Raw genomic sequence first — 23,972 nt, forward strand, 5'->3', positions numbered from 1 at the left:
TTGTGGACAAGATGCGCAGCGCGTGAGCTGGCAGATGCACACCCTGGAGGTTCCGCGCCGTGTCGCCCCCGATCAGCCCTCTCCGAAGATCCGGGTAGGACCTGGGAGGGGCTGCCATGAGGTGAGTGGGTGCCCTGAGTTTCCAGCTGCAGCAAAACCTTTCTCTCCCCGAGGGATGGAGACGTCTCTATAGCTGCTCAGTAGCTATGCCACGGCGAGACTGAATCCAGGTGCATCTTTTAGCTGCCTTCCTACAGAGGCCTTTTTTCCTCTTGTGAATTCTGATAAGACAGCTTCTGAATGATGAGCTTGGGAAGCAAGACCAAGGCCTGCTTATGTGCCAGGAGTTCTTACTGGACTTTGAATAACCTGAATAACAACTTTCCCGCATTCCTCTTTATCACCAGTCAATTAGTCGGCCCTTTACCTGTGTCAGGCAGTGTGCTAAGTGAGGAAGTAGGCATTTTCATTCCTATTTTAAGATGAAGAGAGACAATTCAGAGAGGTGAGGGATTTCTCTAAGGTCACTTACTTGGACAGCGGCTGACTGAGGAATCAAAGGCCTGCCTGGTAGCATTTCCACTTCCCCCAGGGTTTAACCAATGAGGGTGTTAGTGAGGGGTGGTCAGGAGAGGGGAGGGCAGAGGGGGTTATTTCCTAAGCCTGTGGGTGACCGCCGAGGCAGCAGGCCAGGGGGACTCGGGCCCGGCTGTGATGTATTGTGGGAGAGGACAGCATGGTGCCAGGCGTGCCACGAAGAATTAATCTCAAGGAGATGCTACTGAGCTCCAGACACTTAACATCCATGCAGAGGGATCAAAGACCCGGTGTGTCTGGCAGAGGGAGCCATCGGGAGCAATCAAAGCAAAACAAAAGGGTCCGTTTCCGGGCCTGTGTGTTAGCGGCCCGACGCTCTGACCCTGGACACTAAGCAAGCCTTCGGGGATTGGGAGCTGGGCTGACACCCGCTTGGACTTTGTTTTTGTTTTTTTTGACATTTCCTTACATGTCACTGTTGCTCATCCATAAATCCAAACATTATCACGCCTGTCCCTTGGCCCCTGCTCACCACCAAGCTGGCTGGCCCTGCGCTGCCTTCCTCGGAGGCTGGCCTTGTTTGGGGGATGCGGTGGGACAGGCTGTCGCAGGACGCCACTTCCGGGCCGACTGTGCCTGACCTGCTCTTGCAGGAGGACCCCAGGAGTGGGTGTTCAGCACTGGTGGTCTCTGTCCTGAGGTCCCTGCAGGCCACCCTGCTGAGTGGCTGAGTGCCCTTTCCCCCATTCTAGGCCCAACACCCTGCAGTGGGTCTCAGGCCCTCTGTGGAACCCTGGAGCTTCCACGGACCCACTTTGACAGCCACCGATATGGATGCTCTTGAGTTCCTTAAAGCTCTGCCAGCCAGTGATTCTAGCAGAACCGTTAAGCCTAAACTCCCTCAGAAACTTCTGAAAGATGTCTGATGTGTTTCCTACAATTTTCTCCCAAAATGTCTATGTTTCTTCTGGGATCTCTCTCACTTTTGGCTTCATGGAGGAGTCCAAATTCCAGCCTATCCTTCCAGGCCCTTTCCCCACTGCTATCACTTCCCTGCTCTCAGCGGACCACCGAGGGGACCCCATACTTCCTGTGAACATGCCGTGCCTTTGCTGGTGCTGTTCCCTGAGGTAGGAGCAGCCCCTTCCACCTTCTTCCTGGAAAACTCCTACTCGCTCTGCAAGGCCCAGCTCAGAGCCCCCTCTCTTGAAAGGTTTCCTCTCTTTCTCACTTACTCACACAAGGGGCCCGCTGTCTGAGAAGCCTTACCCTCTGTGACATGCCTCCATCCGAGGTCAGTGTGTCATGGGTCATTTAGAGAAGCCGGTCTCCCCCACCAGACTGGGAGCCCCTGGAGGCAGGCAGGGGCAGAGCTCCGAACTCCCAGTGCCTGGCACAGAGCTTCACAGGTAGAAACTGCTCCGTATGGGTGAGCGTGAAATAACTGAGAACAACAGCCAAGGCGCAGGTGCGACTGGTGTTTCCTCAAGACAGCACCTGCTGGGGCAGCTCCCATGGGAGACCGGGCTGGGCACCCTTTGGCATAGCAGGCCAGTGGTCCCGCCCTTCCTCCTCACCTCCCGCCCCCCTTGGATACTGTTCTCTCCTAGAGACACAGGGTTTGCCTCCGCCTCAGGAGGAGGGTCTCACAGTTGCCAGGTCTTGCCATTAACGTAAGTATATGGAGGGGCCCCTGCTTTGTGCTGAGTCTAAGCCCGGAGGACTTGGTTTTCGTGATGTGTAGGAGGCCCCAAGGCTGGGAACCGCACGCTGCCCGCGAGTGCCTGGTGCCTGACCCCACCAGCTGGCGTGTCCCTCTGCACTGCCGCCTCCTCTGCAACTCCCCCCCACCCTCGAGCGCCTGACCATCCCACCCTGGCTGAGCTGTGTTTCTGGTCCTCCTTCTTCAAATTCTGTCTGCCTCACAAAGTGGAGAATTCAATTTAGTTCCCTGAGAAAATCAGATTTGACTTGGCTTCATCCATTTCTACAATCGCTAACTGTCTCTGTGAGGATGGAGAGGCCAACCCAGAGACTTCCAGTGGGGGAATGGTGCAGGGCACACCTGTGTCTGAGCACCTAATCAGGCACGGACCCTGGTGGAGACATCTGCAGGCAGTAGGGCGCTGACCCCACACCCAACAGCTCTGCGAGAAGCTGAGCCACACCGCCCAGGAACCCCCAGCTCTTCCCACCTGGCAGTGGGACCAGGGCACTCTGTCCGGGACTGGCACATCAGAGCCCCAGAGATGGACAGGGTCACAGGGGCTGGGTGGGCCAGGGTGATGATGCTGCAGGGCAGTGCCACCAGTGGACAAGGCGCTGCCATCCCAGCAGGGACACTAGCCCCGTGAGATAAACGGGACTACACAGGTGCAGGGCCAGCGGGTGAGCCCCCTGGAGCAGAGCCCCTGAGCCTGCTGCCCCCTCTGCAGGATGGGTGTGAGGTGCTCCAGGGACTGCTGTCCTCCTGCGCACGCCGCCACTGCGCACGCCACACTTACCCGCCCGACTAAAGTGGGTGTCGGGGCTGTGTCTCCCCACGAGGGTGCAGCCCCCAGAGGGACACGCTGTGCCCTTCCTCCTGCTTTATTCCATGCTGAGCACCTGCTGGCTGTACGGAGCTCAGCAGCCTTTGCTCACCTGAGTCGAGATGATGTATGTTACACTGCTTGCTGCCTGTGGCTGTTACTAGTTTCCAGGCTGAGGGTAGGACCCCAAATGTGGGACCTGAAAACCCTGGACAGCCTGGACTTCGTATGGGGTGGGGAAGAGAGGCGGGGGAAGGAAGCCCTGAGTGTTTAGCACCGGAGTGAGGCGACAGGCCCAGTGTGCTAAGTAACGTGGTCCCCTGGGACAAAGCCCTACACCCTCCGTCCCTGCTGCCCCTGTGCTGATTCCCAGGCCCCCCAGCCCCAGGGTGCTATCTGTGTTCTGGGAGCAGAGCCCAGGCTTGGAAGGTTGAGGGGTGGGAGAGAAGGTGGGTCTGGGCTGGGCAGTGGGCTGTCCAGTGGCTGAGGGGACACTGAGGGAGGTGGCTTTGGGGGCAGGTGTGCACCCTTGTAGGCTGAAACGGGGCCCAGGCAATGGCAGCACCCCTTTGGCAATGCTGGAGACGTTTTGATGCCCAGGACTCATGGCTGTGGAGTCGTGGGTGGAGGCCGGGATGCTGCTGGACGTGCCGCAGTGCCCAGGACAGCTCCCTGCGAGCACGAGTTAACAGTCCCGAATGTCACGGGTGCAGAGCTGAGGCAGCCCTGGCTGAGACACTGCCACCTTGTCCTCGCTGCCGTCGGGTCCACCCTCAAGCCCGTCCCGTCATCGCCGCCTGCAAGAATTCCGCGCTGACAAACACCTCTGCCTGCACCTCTCCACTGCCCAAACTTCCTGGCATAGTTTGCAAACTCCCCATGGTCCAGAGCCTGCCTATCACCTCCCCAGCCCCACCTTCCATTTCCCTCCTAACTCTCAGCTCCAGAAATAGCAGGTGATTTTCACTTCCCTGAGGACATCACGCTCTCCCCTCCCTCCAGGCTGTTGCCGGGCCTCAAATGACCCTGCCTAGTGCCCATCCCCAGCTCTTATGTACCCTTTAAGGCTCAGCCCAATGTTACCTCTCCCGTGACTTGTATGTATTCTCATATCTACTGCTCACATTTCGAGATCACCTCAAGGTCATGGATGGCATTTCATTTATCTTTGGAGACCCAGCGCCCTGCACCGTGCCTGGTGAGCAACCAGGTAAAGGACGCTGGCTTGGCCAAACTCCACCTCCCTTGTTGTTGAAGGGACCAGGATCGGCACTCTGGCCTCTGGACTCCAAGCTAGGTTTTACTCACTAGACCTGAGCCCACTTGCAGGTCCGAGCCACTGGACCCCTCCAGCTCCCAGCTGGGGAAAGACAAGGCACCAGGGGGGCTGGCTGCTGCTTCCTCCCTGGGTGCTCCCATTTATTCACAAGCTGGGAGACAAGAGCTGGGCCCCCTAGCATATGTTGGATCAAAAGCAAAGAACAAAAAAGACTGAAAAATAGATGCTGGAAACAGTAGCTACTTTGATGCAGATGACTCTTTGAGGAAGCAACAGAGGCCTGAGCCCCCAGCAGGGAGGACGAGGAGGAGCGGCGGCCCCAAGGTGAATCACGTCATTACAGGAGGGAGGGGCCTGTGGCTGGTTTCCAGTGAGCAGCAGGAAAGGGGGACCTCATTAATCCCAGGGCCTCATGCCCGGCCTCGGGGCCTTGCCGTCTGTTCCATTAGGAGACAGGGTTCCTACAGGAGCAGCAATCAGAGCCAGAGGTTTGGGGAGGAGAATTCTAAGCAATGGCTAGGTCATTCATATAAGACTGTTGTTAATAATAAAATGATTTCACAGTTTATTATAATGCAATAATTTAGTCAGTTATTATATTGAGCCCAGGGATGCAGAAATGACCAGATAGACCCTGTCCTTGAAATAGTCGCTTCTCATGAGGTCACCTTGAGAAATCCAAGGTCACCGGGGAAAGCAAAGCGATGCTTTACTGTTAGCTGGGCTTGAGCTCAAACTCCGGAGCTTTCTGGGCAGCTGGACGCGACTGCTTTGTGCTATGCAGATTTTGCCTAAACAGCGTTGCAGAAACAGCCAACCCAATACACCAGCATCCCCAGGAAAGCTGGGGCCAGAGCCACAGAGACTGGGAGAGAATGAGCCCTTCCACCCAGTCTCTGGCCCAGAGTGGCCCTGGGCAGCCTGGCCCAGGATTAGGGCACCGTCTTGGATGTGGCCACCACCTGGGAGACCACAGAAGGGGAGAGAGGACACACTTTGAGGAAGGTGACCTTGTGCCTGAGGAGAACCCCAGACAGCGTTGGCACCTGGCCCCAGGGGGCGGTGGGGCAGAACGGGCAGCAGTAGGAGCCCCCATCTCACCAGAAAAACAAGCAAACAGAAGTCGGCCTGGGCTGACCCCGCAGGGAAAAAAATAGTGCTTCCGTGTTTCGGTTTGGGCCCCGAGCAGCGTGCCTGCCTGCTGCATTCACAGGCAGTGTGGGTGAAATCCAGCGTCAAAGGAGGCAGGCTGGACCCCGCGGCGAATGTGAAATAAGGACCCCTGGGCTCTTGAGGCTTCTTGACACATTGGGGACATTTCACCTCTGCAGCTAGAGGGCCATCTTCCCGTCCAGCTGTGTCATTGCTAGTGCCTTTCTTGAGAAGTGAGCTTTGGTACTTTGCAGTGTCACCTTTGGATCTGCCCTGCTGAACTCTGCAGAAACTTTAAGGCCAGGCGAGAGTATTTTTAGAGATGGTGAGGACCCGCAGGGCTGAGAACCTGCAGGAGCTCAGCAGGTGTCTTGCATGAGAAGGAAGAAGGCCCCAGTCAGGGCCAAGGCGCCCTGTCCCAATGGCCTCTGCACCTCACACGGCAGGACAGACGCACACAGCTCAGGACACCGTATTTGTTTTCCCGTCCCCTGGAGGGGATGCAGTGCCGGGAAGATCAAAGCAGCTCGCATCCTTGGAAGTTTCTAGAGTCTTTTCTTCTCCCTCTGAACTGTCACTCTCTGTAAAAATGATCGTTGATATTCAGCCATTATATTTCCACAATTATTAATATTTTTAAAAGGCTCTTGGAAACACATTGATACAAGGCTACCCGATCAGTTCCTACATTTACTTTCAATTTAAATAAGGGCTTTAGCTAGAGTTTTGATGTGCTGTTTACTTTAATTACTGTTCTCCCTCTCTCTGTGTCTTGACACAGTGTCATTTAACATTTTATGAATTTCTTTTAGCCCACTTTTCCCCTGATATGTGTGATTCTAAGGCGCTGCTGATGCACTTTAAAAAAAACATGCAATTTTAACTTTTCCGAGGCTCTCTCTGTAAACACGACGTGGCGTGTCTATGGAGCCTCTTCCCCTGGTGGTAATGGGAGGGAATAAATAAACCAGCAGACAGCTGTGCTGCCAGGCTGGCACTGGGATGCCGGGGCACTCAGCCCTGCTGGGGGCTCCGAGTGATAACCCAGCAACTTAAAGCGAGGCAGGATGCCGCCCAAGAGAAATCCGAGATGCTTCTCAAAGTATGGTCTGGTGTCTTGGGGAGCACCTGGGAGCCCCCCACCAAAAATACTGAGTCAGAACCTGCATTTAAAATTAAAAAAAATGTTTACTGATAAGAGAGAGAGAGAGACAGAGAGACAGAGAAACAGAGAGAGACATCGATGTGAGGGAGAAACACTGATTGGTTGACTCCTATGTGCACCCCGACTGGGGACTGGACCTTCAGCCTAGGCATGTGCCCTGACCAGGAATCAAACCCCCAACCCTTTGCTGCATGAGACCATGCTCCAGACAACTGAGCCACCCTGCCGGGGCTCAGAGTCTGCATCTTAACAAGATCCCCAAGTAATCTGTGTGCATGTTAGAGGTTGAGAAGCGTTACACTAAAGTAAATCCATCAGTGGGCGAGAAGAAAATAGGCTTTTTTCTGACTCTCAAATTTCCAGGCTGTCATGGATGGGGTGGGGGTGGGGGCCCCACTTTCCGGATCTATGCCAGATTCTCAGGGCCATGTGGAAATAAGTACTGTAAATGTTGTGTCTGTTATTTGCCCCAAGATTTCCCCCCATCTTCCCATTCACCCACTTGTGCTGGGAATTACGGAATGGGAGGAGACACAGAGTGATACCTGTTATGATAGACAGGTGTGCTGTGTGCTAGAGACACACGGAGTGGGGTCGAATGGAGAGGTCAGAGAGGTTTTCATCGATGAGGTCGACTTGTGAACTGATTCTGGAGGAAGGATAGCAGTTCTGCAGGCGGGAGAGAGGGTGGTTGGGGGGATACTGTGAATGGGGGTCAAGGGAGTGATGCCTAGTGCCAGTGTTTGGGATGGGCCTGCCGCTGGGATGGCATTGTCTCCCATGCTGCAGGTGTGGTCCAGCTCTATTCCCAGAGCACTTGGCCTCTGCAGCAGCGAGGCTCCTGGGGGCGGGGGTGTTTTCCCATCTTCCGGAAGAAGGGATTTTCCCATCAGGACGCTGGTTGGCTATTCCTGGACAGAGGAACCAGCACTAGGGACTCAGAGTTGATGGTACCCTTTGCCTCTCTAAGATCTGAGAAATGGAATCCTGCGGTTGTTGATGAGAGAGAACATGCAAAAGAAGCTGGATCTGAGCATGAATCTGAGGTTGATGAGTATGAATGGGGAGGTGAATAACAGCGAAGACAAGGGGAAGAACAAGGCCAGGTGAGCACCTCTGGGACCTGCACGGCCAGGAGCCGAGGGATGACCAACTGGGAGAAAGAAAGGGAGAGTTCCCACTGGCCCCACTTCTAGCCTCCTCTGCCTGCTCTGTTGGAACTTAACACACAAGCCAGGCCTATAACCAGCGGTGGGTCAATACTTCCACTGAAGAATAAACCTCTCGTGGGGTTGCCCAGACCAGGAAAATGATCTCAGGGGTGGGCCTTGGGGACCGAGGGCTTCCTGCAGAAGGTGGCTTTGTAGGTAACAGACAGCTGTCAGGCCTCAGAAAACGGGAAACGAGAGGAGAGGAAATCACAACCTGTATCTCAGGTTTGAGGACAAGTATTACTTCCCTGTCTCTTTCAGTAGGAGCTGAATTGTTCTTTGGGCAGAGCTGAGCCAAAGAGCAGACAAGAACTCATTGCGAGTGAACAAACCCAGCTAAAAATCACTCTTCCATTTTCTTCCCTTCTCACATGTGGTGTTTATCGTGGGTAAGATGAATGGATAATACTAAATTAAAGGCAAAAGAGAGGGAAATCATTCCCAATACTGACGGTACAACATATTTCTGCCCTTCCAGGCATCGGCACGCCGACAGGGTCTGGGTGAGTCATCAGACGCCATTGCGTTTATTAGTTGTGCGTGCTGCCGAAGCTCCTCCTGGTTCAGCTGGAGCATTTGAATGACACTGTGAGCATAGTATGTAGCACGGAACAGGCGTTTCATACACGTGTTAGTTGATTTCATTGCTAAACTGCTGCATCTGGCTGGCTGCTGGTGTGTGAGTTTGCGTGAGTGTGGTCACGAGAGGGACTACGTAGAGAAAACCAAAGTCACCAGTGTGGCAGTAACAGCGTCATTCATTGGGCGATGTATGGTGTTGCCCGAAGTTTTGTATACATTTTCCCAGTTAAGCCTCCAACACACACACCCTCTGAAATAGGCACCATCATCTCCATTTTGCAGATAAGCAAACTGAGGCTCAGCGAAGTGAAGCAGTTTGGCCAGATGTAAACGCTAACCTGTGCCTGCGAGAGCCGGGGCTTGACTAGGGCTCACCTCTCGCCCACCCACCGACCCCAGTTCACAGAACCTTCTCTACAGAGAACCTGGGAGTTGGCAGGACCGTCAGAGATCAGCCAGGACAGTGGTTCTCAACTGGGGGCCACTTTGCCCACGGGGGACGTTTGACAACGTCCGAAAGTGTTGTATTTCAGGCCATCACAGTAGGTGGAGGGTCACGTCGAGGGCTACTGGCCAATAGTGGGTAGAGGCAGGGATGCTACTCAACATCCTAGAAGTCGGTCCTCACAACCACGGGCCATCCTCCCTGGAATGCCAACCATGCTGGGAAACTGGTCTAGCCCAGTGTCCTGATTTCATAGACAAGAACATGGAGGTGGGGGCAGGTTCACCGGCACAGGGCTCCAGGGGACCACCTGCCGCCCCCACAGTCCCCGCAGCATCCTGTGCTGGCCGGGAGGAAGGACTCAAAGGGCGTGTTCCCCTCGGGCTACCAGGGAGCGTGCTTGCGCTTGGTAGGGCGCTGTCTGGTTGTGCAGGGAGCCAGTGATTTGTCGCGCCAGAAGCTGTTATCCTCAGGAGCAGTGACCTTATTTAGATTTCAGAAAAGAAAGCTAATATTTTCTCCAGTTGTAGGTTTCCTACTTTGCTCCATCCGGCAATTTCTAACGCGGATTTGGTGGGGTCTGGGGACAGTCTGCTGAGTGGGGATGTGCTCGCCAAGGGGAGGAAGAGGGTGTCCTCCTGGCTGGGTTGGGGGGGGGCTTTAGAGACAGTGGTGGCTGTCAGCCCACTGAGGCTGGGGTCCGGGAGCTGGAGGAAAGCAAGGCAGCTTCGGGGCACAGCGTGTGCTGACTGCTCACAGCTCTGGCTACAGAGGAGGGGCAAAGGCAGGACAATGTGGGAGCTGCTGCTGTAGCTCCCTCACTACCGGTCACCGAGCATTACCACCCAAGCAGCCCCTACGCTCCGGGGGTCTAGAGGAGGGGGCAGAGGCCTCTGAGTCACATGTAGACCCTGGTGAAGGGCCTGGGTAAGTTTTCGGCATCTCAAATCTCAGTTTCCCTCCCAGTATAATGAAGGCAGCCACTCAGCCACAAGTGGTGGATGTGAAGGAGTCATAAGAACACTTAGCACATCGACGCCAATGGGTCATGTCCGTGTGTGCTAGCTTCTTCCCCATCTCAGAATTCTCCCGAGGATGAGGGGCATCTGGGGATGGAGTGAGCTAAAGGAGGCTCTGCATGCAGATGCAGAAGGTTGGCCGGGGCAGGACATTTAAAACACACTGTGTAGCCCTGGCCAGTGTGGCTCATTTGATTGGATCGTCATCCCATAAACCGCAAGATTGCAGGTTTGATTCCCAGTCACTGCACGTGCCTAGGTTTCGGGTTCAGTCCCTGGTTGGGGTGCATAGGAGAGGCAACTGATTGAGGTTTCTCTCTCACATCAATGTTTCTCTCCCTCTCTCTCCTCTTCTCTTCCCCTCTGTCCAAAAATCAATAAGCATGTCCTCTGGTCAGGATTAAAAATAATAACAAAATAAATAAAATAATAAAATAAAATAAACTACACTGCATGCCTAAGGCGTCCCGTGTGCTCGTTACAAAGCGTGCCAGGCCAACAGCTATGCCCAGGATCGAAACCAGCACCTTTCTGTCCCTGGGGCGAAGCCTCTAAGAAGACCCCGTTTTCCTATGTCACCCCCACCTGACCTGGTCTCCTGCATACCCTTGGGGCAGGGAGCTCACTCTCGGCCTTCTCAGCCCTGGAGCCCCGAGGAAAGAGGGCTTCTGGGAAGAGGGGGCCAGAGCCTGCCTGGCTGTCCTGCCCTCAGTACGGCCACCAAGACGCATGTGAGGCAGGGTGTGTGGGGGGCCCAGCGGCAGTCCTTCGCCTTCAGGCTGGGTTTCCCGGGTTTCCCAGAGCGCGGCATGGTGGGCCGATATGCGCTGGGTGGTGATTCATAGCACTTCATCTGTAAATCCTGAGCTTGTTTCTCGTTTGTTGAGGAATAACGTCAGCGTAGCCACCCCTCCCCCCACTTTTGGCTTCTTCCCTCCATCCCTGCGAGAAACATCCTTCCCTGTTCCAGCCCTAGCAGGTCTTAGGAATAGGAGGCCAAACCACATCAAACACTACAAAATAAAACCCAGAAAGGGTTTGCTGAGGCCGTCACCTGAAAACAAAGTACATACAGAAAGAGAAGAAGTGAGCTCTGCCACCCGCACCCCCGGCCTGATCTAAGGGAGCCCCTACAAGACAGGCCTGGCTGTAGTTTCCTTGTTCTGTCTGTCAGCGTCTGGTAAACCAAGTGGCCTCCGCGACCGAGCTACCATTTATTAAATGCCCAGTGCGTTCCAGGTGCTTAAATGCATGTTGCATTTAACTCTCATAACACCTCAGCAATCTTGAAAGGCAGGGACACTTCATCTCCCTTGTACAAATGAAGGAAACTGTGTTTCTGGAAGACCCGAGAAGTTGCTCAAGGCCACACGGGCAGAAGGGGGCAGCGTGGGCCGACCTCCAATCCAGACTGGTCTGGCTGTAAGCCGAGCCCTTCCCACTCTTCCACGTCGCTGCCTGACACCGAACTCCCACGTGTGTGAGTTGCCTGCGTCTTGTCCATGGAGCATAGATGATACTCGTAACAATATCAATTTGACGTGGCATTGGCATGGTTGCAGGCTGCTCCACAAATCACTTCGTAGCTGTGTAACGCCGTTGTGCCACAGACTGAGCAGGCGTTAGCGAATCCCGCCCTCTTCACAGATGACGAAGCTGAGGCTCCGAGGCACTGAGAATTTTGCAGGGTGGAGTCGCTCTTGAGCAGCATTCCGCTGTCGTCAGGGGCTTCGTATGACAACTTACTAGTAGTGCCTGGAATTTGGGGGGGCTGGTGAGAGGCAGCTACTGACAGTGAAGGGCGGGTGGGGCGCCCCACAAGTCCTGCCCCCCGCCCCCCGTTTCACGGGGGCAAACGTCAACAGTGGGAGCATAGCTGCCACTGCAAGTCAGGTGCCATGTATCAGGTTTGAAAAACCTCAGGGGGGTTTAGGGGCCAGCAAATAAAATGTGCTCCATTCTGCCAGAGCTGAGGGGCCCCGGCAAGAAGGAGCACTTAGAATTTTGACACCGCACTTTGATCAGCTTGACGGGTTTAATATTATAGAAATATTTCATTGTTTCAGCAGAGAGGAGGAAATCTAATCATCCATCCAGCTGAACTCCGGATTTGGCGTGCGCGACTGGAGGGGCGGGGGCAGAGAGAGGAGGAAGAAAGAGAAAAAGAAGCAGCTGATTTAAAATCCAGCTTAACCCGCGGTAATGCGGCCCATTCGTTCAAACTGGGCCCCCCTCCTTCCTCTTTTAAAGTCAGTGTTCTATTTTCGAGATATTATTTGTAAAAAGCGACATCTCACGATGCTTTCCCCTTCACATCCATTTGGGGCAGGTAACGAAGCTGCAGTGGGGAGTCCCACTGAGACTCGGGGGCGGAAACGCCGACGGGGCCGCCCGAAAGGGCCGTGTTGCACGCGGCTTTGTAAATGGGAAGGAAAGGCTCTACGTGCTCTGCCTCTGGACTCGGTGCGACGGTCGTCATTCTGCTTCCTCTGCTGCAGTCGTTTGGACAGGCGACCGCCTGGATATCCCGAGCCAGCCTTCAGGGGGCACCACGCGCTCTGATTTGGGGGTGACGCGAAAGCCCCCCCCCCCCGCCGGGAGATCTCTCTCCCACCGGGAAGCGCTTGGCTTAGATTTGATTCATTCCTAGGGGGAGAGCATTGCTCTCTGCCCCAGCATCCTCTTTTATCTTGGGAGAGGAGACTAACGAGACAGTCATCCTGCAGCTAGACTGAGCCCGTGGGGGCGGGGAGGAGGAAGCACTTGGGGCCTTGATGGAGTAGGGAGGCCAAGACAGGGTGAGGGGCAGGGCCACAGCGATGGGCTGAAAGGCAGATTCAGACACATTCTTAGATTTTCCTCGCCAGGCTCAGATATATATTTTTTCTCTTCGGGAGCGGAGAAGAACGCTACATTTACACTAAAACCAGGCCATGCTACCTGGAGAAAGCCAGACTTGTCGGGCAGAAGATGTACATTGTCCCGTGAGAATCGCTCCTGGCACAACCGGCGACAAGGCTCACTTCGGGGCTGGCTGAGACTAGGAGAAGTGGCAGATCAGGGAGAAGTGTCCACCACAAGGAGCTCACGTCTGCAGGCACTGAACGGAAGGCCACCCCCCAGCACTACATGACATGGGCGAGCCCTGCTCACGAGAGCAGGGAGAGGTCATTGGGGTTAAAGGCAAGGCGTCCTTCCCCATGCAGCAGCCTCTTCTCCCTTCCCGAGTTCCATTGCGTGCACTGTATCTCTCCCCGCGTCCACTTTCACCAGCCCCTTGGAGCACAGGTCCAGCTCGAACCCAGATCCCCCCGATGCTCCTCACCCACCACCTACACGTGCACATGCATATTCACACGTGTGTAATTTTACTGTCGTTTCGTTGGCTAGCTTCCACAGGATGAGCGCAGTAACCCTCCCAGGGGCTCTGTGACGCAGCTGGAAATGGAGCTCTGAACTTGGGTCCCCGACCAGCGTGGGTGGGGGGTCTTACATCTCACCAGAGTGCAACAACTGCTTCAAAGTTCTTCAAAGAGACCCCCGAGAGCCCACAACAGCGGCCGTAAGATGAAGGGGAAAGCGTTCAGGAGACTGGCAGGGCGATAGGAGTTGAAAAGGGATGCTTCTGCAGCCATCCCAGAATCTTGGCGGCGAGAGGAGAGACTCTCACAGGCGATCTCACCTAGTATTAGCATAGCAGGGCACACACCGGAATTACATGGGGGACATGTGAGGAATTCAGAGGCTGAGGCTTCCCTCGTGGAGACTATCACCCAATCACCGGGTAGGTGCAGGTGGGAAGTTCAGAACCTGCTTGTCGGGATGCCTAACGCCTCCAGGGAGCCATGGAGGTCTTGGGTGCTCCCCAGACGAAGGACTGGAAACCCAGGAAAAGGGACTCAGCCAATGCCAGAAGGCTAGTTAAAAGTGAGGAGTGTAGGACTACCATTCCCTGGTCGTTCCATTACTCCTAACTGCCACTGGTGAGGGTCTCACCGGAAGAGAACCTCTGAGGGTCGGTGGACAGCAGGGGGTTGAATGGAGGACAGCAGGGCTAAGAAGGGAGAACTACTCAGAACACATGTGAAGCTCTATTTACACTGAGCTTTGAAATGAACTTCACATTTCCAGCTTCAGCTTCCAGAATGCAACCTTAATCTAGTTCATTTGCATAAGCTTTAAAATAAGCCTTTAGAACAAATGTAAATGGATGTTCAAAGAACAATATTATGATGGGTTCAGTGTAAATGACTCGAAAACATATGGACAGCATTTCTTGAAGATTTCACAGAGAGTCTTGCTGTCTGTCTGCATGCAAGAGACTTTTATTTTCCAGACAAAATCGGGGGTTTGGAGGAGGGTGGGACTCATGCCAGGGTTACACACCCTAACCTCTCAGTGATTCTCATCTATTTTCATGTGCCAGTGGGCTGGACCGGTAACTGGGCATGGCCAGCGCGAAACGGGGCTAAACCTCTTCCTCAGGCCGAAGACTTGGATTATGGGAACAGCACACACCCCAAACCCTGGAGCACAGCACACAGATGTCAGAACTGGAAGACACCAGAGGTTTTCCCATTAAAGTCCCCTCACAATAGCGATGAGGAAGCTCAGGATCAGAGAGGGCAAGTGACTTGTCAAGATCACACAGCTAGTATGTGGTTGACTTGCGACATCAACTCGGGTATGTCTAACTCCAAATCTTACTTTCTTTTGAATATATCACCCAGCTGCTAAGACATCAGTGGACAGTGGCTTGTAGAACCAGAGAGACCAAACCCAGTTTCAGGCAGAGGTCGGGAGCCAGAACTTCATCGGTCAATGGTTTTACCACATCAATGACACACTGGTTGCCTGGCAACAGGGCTTCTCTCCCGAGAGCCAAGAAGGAGATTCTGAAGATGATGGATCTGCCTTAAGCAAAACCCAATAATGAGGCCTTTCAGGTCAAAGACTTGGTTTGCTGTGGTTTGGAGTTTCTAGGTCAGCTGCTCAGAGGCTGTCCCCTGCTCAGCTTATCTGAGATGAGTCCCTTAGTAAGGACCTCCTCAGAGTGGAGTCAGAAAAACCAATTTAAGGTTTCCCTGACAGGGGAGATGGAGATACGGGCTGTGTCCCACCCGATGTCAGTACCTTATCTCACAGAGAGGCTGCCAGTGAGAGGGGCTGGCTGTGAGAGCCAGGCCAGAGGAGATGGCCTCGGGGCGGGAGCTAGGCTGCTCATCTCCAGCAGGTCCATTCACTACTATGAGCCTCAGTGTCCCCTTTCATAAAATGGGGTGGCGGGTGGGCTAGTTTCCTACTGTCCGTCTGAGGACAGGTGCTGGAGGGTTGCATGCTAAGAAAGTGCCTGGACTCTGTTAACACAGAGACTCTCAGGCTCCGCCTGCAGCCATTGTGACTCAGAAGGTTCGGGTGGGGCCCAGAGACAATCCCATGCGTTCCTGCACTTGCTGGGATCACCACACGCGGGAGCTAGTCTGGACTCCGTGGGCGGGGCTGGGGATGTAATTATGAATGCACACTGCATGCAGAGCTCTACAGAAGGCAACTGGGCCGTGTAATTGTTTAAAGAAAAATTCTTGTCTGATGGATGGCTGTGGACTCATGCCTGTGCGGGAATTGGTCAAGACTGGGTTTGAATCTTGGCTTTGCCACTTACTAGCGGTGCGGCCTTATTTATGCAATTCACCTGACCTTTTTGATCTCACCTGTCGAATGGGGCATGATTGCAGGGCACACTTCATGAGGGTGTTCTATGATTACAACGGCTCATCTGGCTGAGTTGCTTAGCACAGTTCCTGGAGCACAGCCAAGGCTTACTGATAGCAGGTGCGCACGCAGGGATTCCTAGGGGCCCTCAGGCATGTGTGTGACACGTATGAGAGAGTGTGAGACATACACAGGCAGGCATGTGCAGTATATCTGCACCCTGGAATACATTCAGTGGCAGGAAAGACTTCTGCCCATCTGCCTGGTGCATCAGGGAAGGCCTCACGGGAGAGGTGACATTCAATGTGGAATCTTGATATCAGAGGTGGGGAGGGGCAGAGGGCCAGAGGAGGCAGAAGCAGTGCTTGGGGCAGTGGTGAGCAGACCATCTGTGGGGAGGCTTGTGCAGGCAGGGCCTTCAGGGCCTGGGCTCAGGAGGTTGGACTATTTTTAGACAAGTGACACAGTCAGCATCAGTCTCTCCTTTGAAACACACAACCTGCCTTTTTGGGCGAGGCAAGCCTTTTGGTCAATAGTTGTTGAGTAAGTGGCTGAGGTGTTGAGCAGGGAGCAGCCTTTCTGGAAAGTTCCTCTGGCAGAGGTGTGCAGGCCAGAGAGGGAGGGCAGGTGGGTGGAGGCAGGGGGGCCAGGGCTGTGCAGTATTCCCGGAATGGGTGACAGCCTGCGGGGGACGATCAGCACAGCGCCAAGCTTTGGTGACTCACTGGGGGAGGGGGGAGGTGTGGCGCGGGAAGAAGAGGCAGAGACCTCATTTTCACAGTGTGTATCTGGAAGAATAACGGTGCCACTAGGGCCACTAAATGGGGCTGAGGAAGAGGCCGAAGTCAGGGTTCCCAGTCCTGTGTCCCAAGGTGCTGGCAGTGGCGTCTGTAGGCAGTAAGGACACGATGAACATCCTTCTCATTACTGACACGACAGCGTCTATGGCTTCTGAAGCAGCTTTGCCGGCGTGAGGCAGGCACTGTGTCTACCATGTTGCCCGCTGTGACCCCGAGACCTAAAACGGTGTCTGCCACACAACAGATGCAAAATAACGATTGACAAAATAACTGAGAACTGGTTTAGTGAGGAAAGCCTCTGTTTGAGACATAAGAGGTTTCAGGGGATGGGCTCTGTCTGGGTGGAAATGGCCACAGGACGGTTGAATATTCTGGGTAACAGGCCGAGTTTAAAGAGGGAGAACCCCAGCCAGCAGTGGGCGCCCCTGAGCTCAGAGGCATTCCCTCTGACTCGGGCCATTCCCTCAAGGGGATCTCATGGAACCTCCCTCAGCAACACCCTCCCACTTTCCAGACCTCATACCCCGGCGCCTCCACCAGAGACCCTTTGAATCTGAGCTGCGGTGACACCTCTGTGACACAGAATGGCCTCTGCCTAAGGAAGACCGTGTAATTGCAGGCTTCCCGCCGCAGCTTTGCGGTCCACTCTATGGCAATTCAAAAGGGAAAAAAAAGGAAAGAGAAGCCTGCACAATTTCCTAGCTCATTAAAAACAGCATTTGGTTCCAATTTCAACATCTGAAAAAAAAAGACAAAGTAGAATTTTCCAACGTGGTCACATGAGCTGAGACTGGTGAAACAAGACCAAGATCAGAAGGGAGGGGAGAAAAATAAAGAAAACGAAACCCAAACAAAACCCCCAGGTAACTGATTGAATTACGATAAATTCTTGGTATACTTAGCATGGCCATTTCCAGAGGTTCTTGTTTCTCCCATCAAATTCCCAAGTGCCTGCATGAAAACAAACTTGTAAGGCCAAACCCAGAGGTCAAGGGGATAAGAGAAGAGGATCCAGGTACCCAGAGAAATCTAACCACTGAACGGCCGTGAGGGCTCGGCCTGCAGTGGGTTCATCGGGCCACCGCACTGCTTGACACAATCTGGCTTTTCTTGGCTTCACGACTCGACCCTAGATGCAAGGGCTGAGTGGACTTGCAAGGAAAGAACCATCTGAACGTTCCAGCAGCCAGGCCTGGTGCTGAGGCTTATCTTTGCACCAGCCATCCTTATCCCTGAAAGGGACAACGTCAACGGTCATCGTGACCAGCCAGAGCCCTGCTTGGCCTCTGTGTGGCCACCGATGCTGTCGGCCACCCTGCCGTTCCTGGAAGTTTCCCTTCCCCTTTGCCTCCTGGCCATGTCTCCTTTTGCTTTTCCTCCTCCCACTCTAACTGCACACTTTGTAGGTTTCTTTACAGTCTTATCTTCTGCCGACTTTGTGGCTGTTGGTGGTCCTTGAGATCAGGTCTGAACAACTTTTCTCAATTTTGTCTCCATTCTCGTGCACTTATTCAGCACAGTGTTAAAGAACCTCATCACACGGGGCCTTTGGGGATACGAACAGGAATGATGGGTCCTTGCCCTTCATCATTAGCTTGTGGTCGGGTAGACACATAGGTACGTAAATCAGATACAACACATGTGTAGGTACATAACACAACCAGATACAACACGGTGCGATACTCGTTGTGCAGGTGTTATGAACGTGCAGAGGAGAATGTGATTAACTCTGCCTGGTGTAGCAGGATCAGCCTGATGCAGGACGAGGTGACAAATCAAGACTCCCCAGTGCATAGCTCTAGCCATGACCTGCCTTTGGTCTTCTGAGCTCCACACTGGAGTGTCAAGTGACTTGAGAGCCTCCACTGGCTTATCCTGCGGAGTCAGGTTTAGTGAGGAAAGCTCAAGCTCAAGATTTTCAAAAGTCAACCCCAACCTCCACGCATTGCCATTACCAGCCAGCCAGTCTCCCGAGCTGGAATCCTTAGAGTGACCTTGGACCTCGCTTGTTTTCCCCTCACCCAAACGCGCCCTGATGCCTATATCTCTGTAAAAGCCCTGGCCTGCCTCCTTCTATGTTACTATGGTCACTGTCCAAGTTCAGGCCCTTGTTACCTGTCACCTGGAGCATAGCAAATGCTGCAATGATTTCCAACTCATTGGGAATAACTACATGCAGACAGTACAGGAAAGACCACCGCGCCCCTCTCTGCGGGCTGCAGAGTTGTTCTTCGCACAGGGTCCTCTCAGTGGCCCTTGCTTCCTGGGGACCCACGGTCAGCCTGACGCCTCCCCGACAGAAGTGTGTTGACCTCTTTTCCTGTCCCTCTGTGGGCCTCGATGTGGCCTTCCCTGGTGGCTTTCCCCTTCTCTGTTTCCCTGCCTCCATCTGAGCCATGCCCAGCTCTGTGGCCCCCGGTCAAAGGCTGCTCTGTTCATAATCACCCCCCTTATGACTGATTTATCTGCTCCTGGAATCTGATGAGGTTGATCTTTTAGGTCAAAATCTGCAAGTCCCCACAAAGCCAAATTCTTTTATAGCATTCCAATTCTGGCAACTCAAGGGAGGCCCGGGGCACTCCCACCCTGGGGTGAGATGCTGCTTCAGTACCGTTTGGCCTTTTGGGTGTGCAGTCTTGCTATCTCTCTGTCCACTCTCCTTCCCTTTCCCAATAAGCTGCTCAGGCTTCTGTGGCAGAAGACAGAGTTAGCCTCAGGAAGCTGTGAAAGCAATAAAAGAACTAAATGTTTTCTAGGTCACTGCCTGATCAAGTCCCCGCTTAAACAATAATCTTGTCATCGCATCTGCAAAACCCCAGACTCAGGCCCCGAAAGGTTATTTCATCAATAATTCTTGAGCTTGCCCACAGCTAGAATTATTCCCAGCAGCGCCGTAGACCGTCCCTAAACGTGCTCTGCAGAGGACAGGCCTGGCTCCTCTCACGTACTTAGGCAGGAGCCATTAATATTGTTGAAGGCGGAGGTGGGCCAGGAGGGTGAGCAAATGCCTGTGGGGGGGAGGGATGAAGAGGATTATTCTAGAAGGGGGCAGGTGAGGGAGGCCACAGTGGATTTGGCCCTTGGTGGGGCGAGGGCTGCCTGACAAGGGGAGCTGCTTTTCGCGTTTATAAATGCAGATTAAACAAGGCCAAGTGTGCCATCCAACCTTGTGATCAAGTCTCCCTGACAAACCCAACTCTGCGTGGGGCCTCTGCAGTCTGCAGCCTCCAGTCAGCTCTGGGCTCAGTACTAAGCTGCTGTTGAAAGGCTCCTTTGATTTACTCAGTGTATTTACCAAGCAATTTGCAAGAGCAAGTAATTACTCCTCAGTTCACTGAATCACAGGTAGGGGAACCACTTAGGTCATCGTATTTGACCCCCATCTAGCCTTCCCGGGCCTCCTTGGACTTGTGTTCCTATTAGCATGTAATCTCCTCCCTGTTCCGCTCCAAGTTCGGCCACTTCCCGGAGAGCCCAGCCCTTCGCCCAGTGGCTTCTCTCAGCTCTGAACTTTTGATGCTGAGCCTTCCCCCTCCCTCTCAAGGTGGAGGGTTAGTGCACCTTGTCCTCCCGGCTTTGGAGACGGTGATTAATTCCCTTACTTCATTTATACCGTTTTCGTGGAGGTATTTATAGACCATTGTTGTGTTCCCTCCAAGCCAGGTCCTTTCTCAACTATATAAATTTGGCTCTCTTGCTCTCTCCTGATACGACTTATCTGCTAATCCCTGGAACATTTGTTGGTGTTTATGTCTGGCTTGGATTTTCTACACCTGTGCTAAACGGCACTCCCTCTCATGGCTCCAGTTGCCCATCCCTGGGTGTTCAATGGGAAAAGCACCCCCCTCCCCCATTCTTGTCAGTTTGTTCCTGGGGGCCGCCAGCGGCTGAGAGCTAGAAAGATCACGCAAGGGGAGAGGAGGTTAACAGATGGCTCATAATTATATTACAAGAGTATCTCCAAAGGAAATAGGATCATTTTTCAAGTGACTTCTTTACTCTGATACTCTGTTTCAATTCTTCCCCCTGTACCAAGAAGTCCTTTTCAGAAGAAAAGTCAACGATAATTTCTCCAAGGAGGAAATAAAGGAGAACTTCCAAATAGTCTTTACAGGGGAAAGGAGATAAATTAAGGGGAGTGAGAGAGCTGGAACTTGGCGGTTGTGATTTCCATAGCTCCAGCCTCGATGTGTTCGTCTGGCTGCTGAGCCTGGGAAGAAGTCCAGACTTACAGGCATCCACAGCTGGGCCATGGAGGACCCCAGAGATCTTAGTCCAACTTCACTTTCTACAGGAGGAAACCGACTCAGGGCTGTGACGCAGCACGAGCACCCGTTTTGATGTCATGGGTCTTGGGGTCCAACGACTGCTCACCCATTTACTAGCTACCAGGGGTCCTGGATTAAGTTCCTTACTGTGACTGAACCCCAGTTTCCTCCTCCATAAAAGAAGGGTGTACTATTTAACGCGTGGGCTTACTGTGGATATTGAAAATAATGACTGTAATGAATAGCTCCCAGGCACAGAGCAGACGATAATTGTTACGGAGGCACAGAGCAGTGAAGTGACCTGCCCAAAGTCACCTTGGCCACTCTGGAGGCTGACTGTGGGTCCTTTATCAGGGCATGTACTATGGTGCTCCCTCTCAGTATCTACCCCATCGAACACATGCCTATTCCCTGCAGGTGCCATGGATATGTTCCCAGTCACATCACATTGGCTATCAGAATGCTCAGTGCTCGAACAGGCGGGGCCCAGAGCCCACACTGAAGCTGTGAGTGAGGGGAGCCAGAGAGGAGCACTTTATCTCATCGTATCCTCTTTGGAAACTGGGGCCCAGACTGGAGAGAGGCTTACGGATATGATGTGAACTTGGGGAGAGTGAATGTAGCAGGTAGGCCTTTTAGAGGGCTACGGGGCTGGACCAGAGTCACCAGTTCAAGTTGGAATGGAAGAGGTTCTCTTTTATTGAGAAAGACCCAAGCACCCAGAGCTGGGTGACTTATCAATGCTACTGAATTTAACCTCCCTCTCCCCATTCCGGGAAGAAGGTGTAATTTCACCTTATATCTAAGGAAGCAGAGGCTCAGATACATCACGTGAATCATCCAGGAGAACAAATGGCGGTGCGAGGATTTGAACCCGGGTTCTCCGTGACCGACGCACATCTCTTTTTATTTTCAAAATGCAGAGCGGCTGCCACCCTGGAGATGGCTTTCATGTACGTGGCACCCATCCCTAAGGAGCTCAAAACATCTATGGATTTTTATAAATGCAATTAAGTTTGTTATCTTAATATGATCTTGTGTAATACTCCACATGGATGTGTACACGTGAGACTTGGGCAGGGAAATCAATTTGGATCATTTAGACCAAATGCATTTCATCTTATGTCTGGGCTGGAAAATTTGCCAGCAAATTGATGGAACTCTCACTTTCCGTTGACAGTGCAGGCGGGCCGACTGAATGCTTTCTGTGGATGGAGAGGACGCGGACAGAACGGGGCTTCGACTCAGCTCATTCAGTCCACTGCCCCCCAGCTCTGAAATGCCCCAGGAAGCAAACTGTCTCATTCAGAAAGGTCTTCAAGGACAACCTGCCTCAGTAAACCGTCTCCTCGCCTAACAATTCTTCACAGCCAGAAAGTTCTTGTACATAATCAGAATGTCTATTGCTTTGAGCAAACCACTTTGCCTTCTGTTCATCCTCACCAGCAATGAAGAACAGCTGGGAAGGTTTCAATATCTCTGTTATGAACTCGAAAGCTGTTTTAAAAACACTGTTCAAGTGTTTTTTCCCCTGGCTAAATATACTTGATTCCTTTCGTATTTGTCAGAGAGAGAGAGCATTTTCTACGCATCTAGCCCTTTGACAAGAGAGTTGCAATCATTTTGGTAAAAGGAGGTCTTCGGGGCCAGGATCTTCAGCCCGCTGGATAAAAGCTGTGCCAAGTAATTATTACAATACCTGGCGCAAGTGAATTCTTACTAAATATTGTTGTTGTGTGAAAGAGAGAGAAGAGTGAGACTTAGTTCTAAATTCCAGGGTCTAGTTGAATATAATAAGAAGAAAGCCAGGGAGGAAAACAAACTGAAAGGGTGACATGGAAGAAGATGGGTGGGGGAAGGGAGACAGAAGCCCGTGCTCCTCAGTCCATATTTATGGGGGAGCGCGGTAGGCAGAGTGTTCCTGTCGGCTACCACGTGGGCCTCAGAGCCAGAAAGAACTGGTTTTACATCTCTCTTCTGCCTCATTGTATGACCTCGATCAAGGTGCAGCTCCTTGTGGCTCAGTTTCTCCTTTTACAAAATAGAGACAGTAACATTTATCCTTGAGTCGTGAAGATGGAAGAAGATATTTGTACTTAAGCGTTTCTCAGGCTCACAGTAGGTCTGAAAACACTGTAGCTCTTGTTCTCTTAAACCACACCGCTGGCCATGGGTCTGGCTTTGAAACTATCTCTAGGAGCCCCCTCACTTTTGGATGGTGTCGACTCCCCGAGAATTAAAAAGACAGCTTTAAAGAATGTTAGGATTAGTCTGCCATTCATGAGTTCAAGGGACCCACGCTGGCTGGTGAGTTAACTACGGAGCTACAGAACTAACCTGTTTGCGACTGTGCTAATAACCACGAATGCATCATAGCATTGTCCGTGTAGCAGAATACGCCCAGTGGGTGCCACACCTGAACATGGGCGTGGCACTGCACTGTGCTGAGCCCCTTCCAGGCTGGGTGCAGCTTACAAACACATATTGTATAAAGTATTGCCGTTGTTCTCATGATTACTATTGTTTCCCCCAGAAAGGCTCACACGTCCAAGGAGGGCAAACTATATTCTCCAGACAAAGAACTAGAAATCCATGGATTCTCCTAGGGGTACTCTAGGAGGAGAATTTACCGGAAGAGTATGAACAAACAAACAAACAAACAAACGACAACCAAACAATTGGTCCTGTGTGTTTCCTTGTGGGTTTAAGGGGAAATGGAGCTGGGATGGGTGGTGTTGGGGGCGGTGATGAGATGTTGGTATAGATAAACCCTTCGCTTTCCCTAAAACACGTTGAAGGAAGGAGCAAGGAACTAAGCTTTCTGTGCTCTTCGGGCCCCTTGTGATAATCTTAAATGCTTGTCTTTAGCAGAAAAGCTTTGGGCACGAAGCAGTAGCAGAGGTGTGAGCCCCCCACAAGTGGTTCTGCCTCCTCTAGTCAACATTTAGAAACAGGAAGTGAGTGGACGGCAAGGAACAGCCTATGTTCAAGAAAACTGCTCTGTAAAAGAGAGGAGAAAACCAGGTGAAAACGTTCCCCGAGACATGATATGTTGGTAAACGTTTGCTTGCCCACTCTCCACGCCAGAGGAGGCCACTCCAATCAAGGGACACGGCAACAGAGCACCAACACGTCCCTCAGCCTCTGAGGGGCCTTGGGTCATCTCTCCACCCGTCGGAGTCCGCAGGCTTCCCAGAACCAGACCCGAGGAGCCCGTGGCTCCCGCCCTGCACCGCAAGGACGTAGGGCCCCTTCCCAGCTGTCCACATTA

At 52.9% G+C, this 23,972-nt stretch overlaps 1 protein-coding gene across 4 annotated transcripts in view; it reads right to left on the reverse strand.

Moving 5' to 3' along the window:
* The window catches only part of KIRREL3 (kirre like nephrin family adhesion molecule 3), a 493,300-nt gene that overhangs the window by 248,584 nt on the left and 220,744 nt on the right, over nt 1–23,972 (reverse strand). The window lies entirely within an intron of this gene.

The sequence above is a fragment of the Desmodus rotundus genome, chromosome 7, assembly GCF_022682495.2.
Source record: "Desmodus rotundus isolate HL8 chromosome 7, HLdesRot8A.1, whole genome shotgun sequence".
In the NCBI taxonomy this organism is placed as follows: Eukaryota; Metazoa; Chordata; class Mammalia; order Chiroptera; family Phyllostomidae; genus Desmodus; species Desmodus rotundus.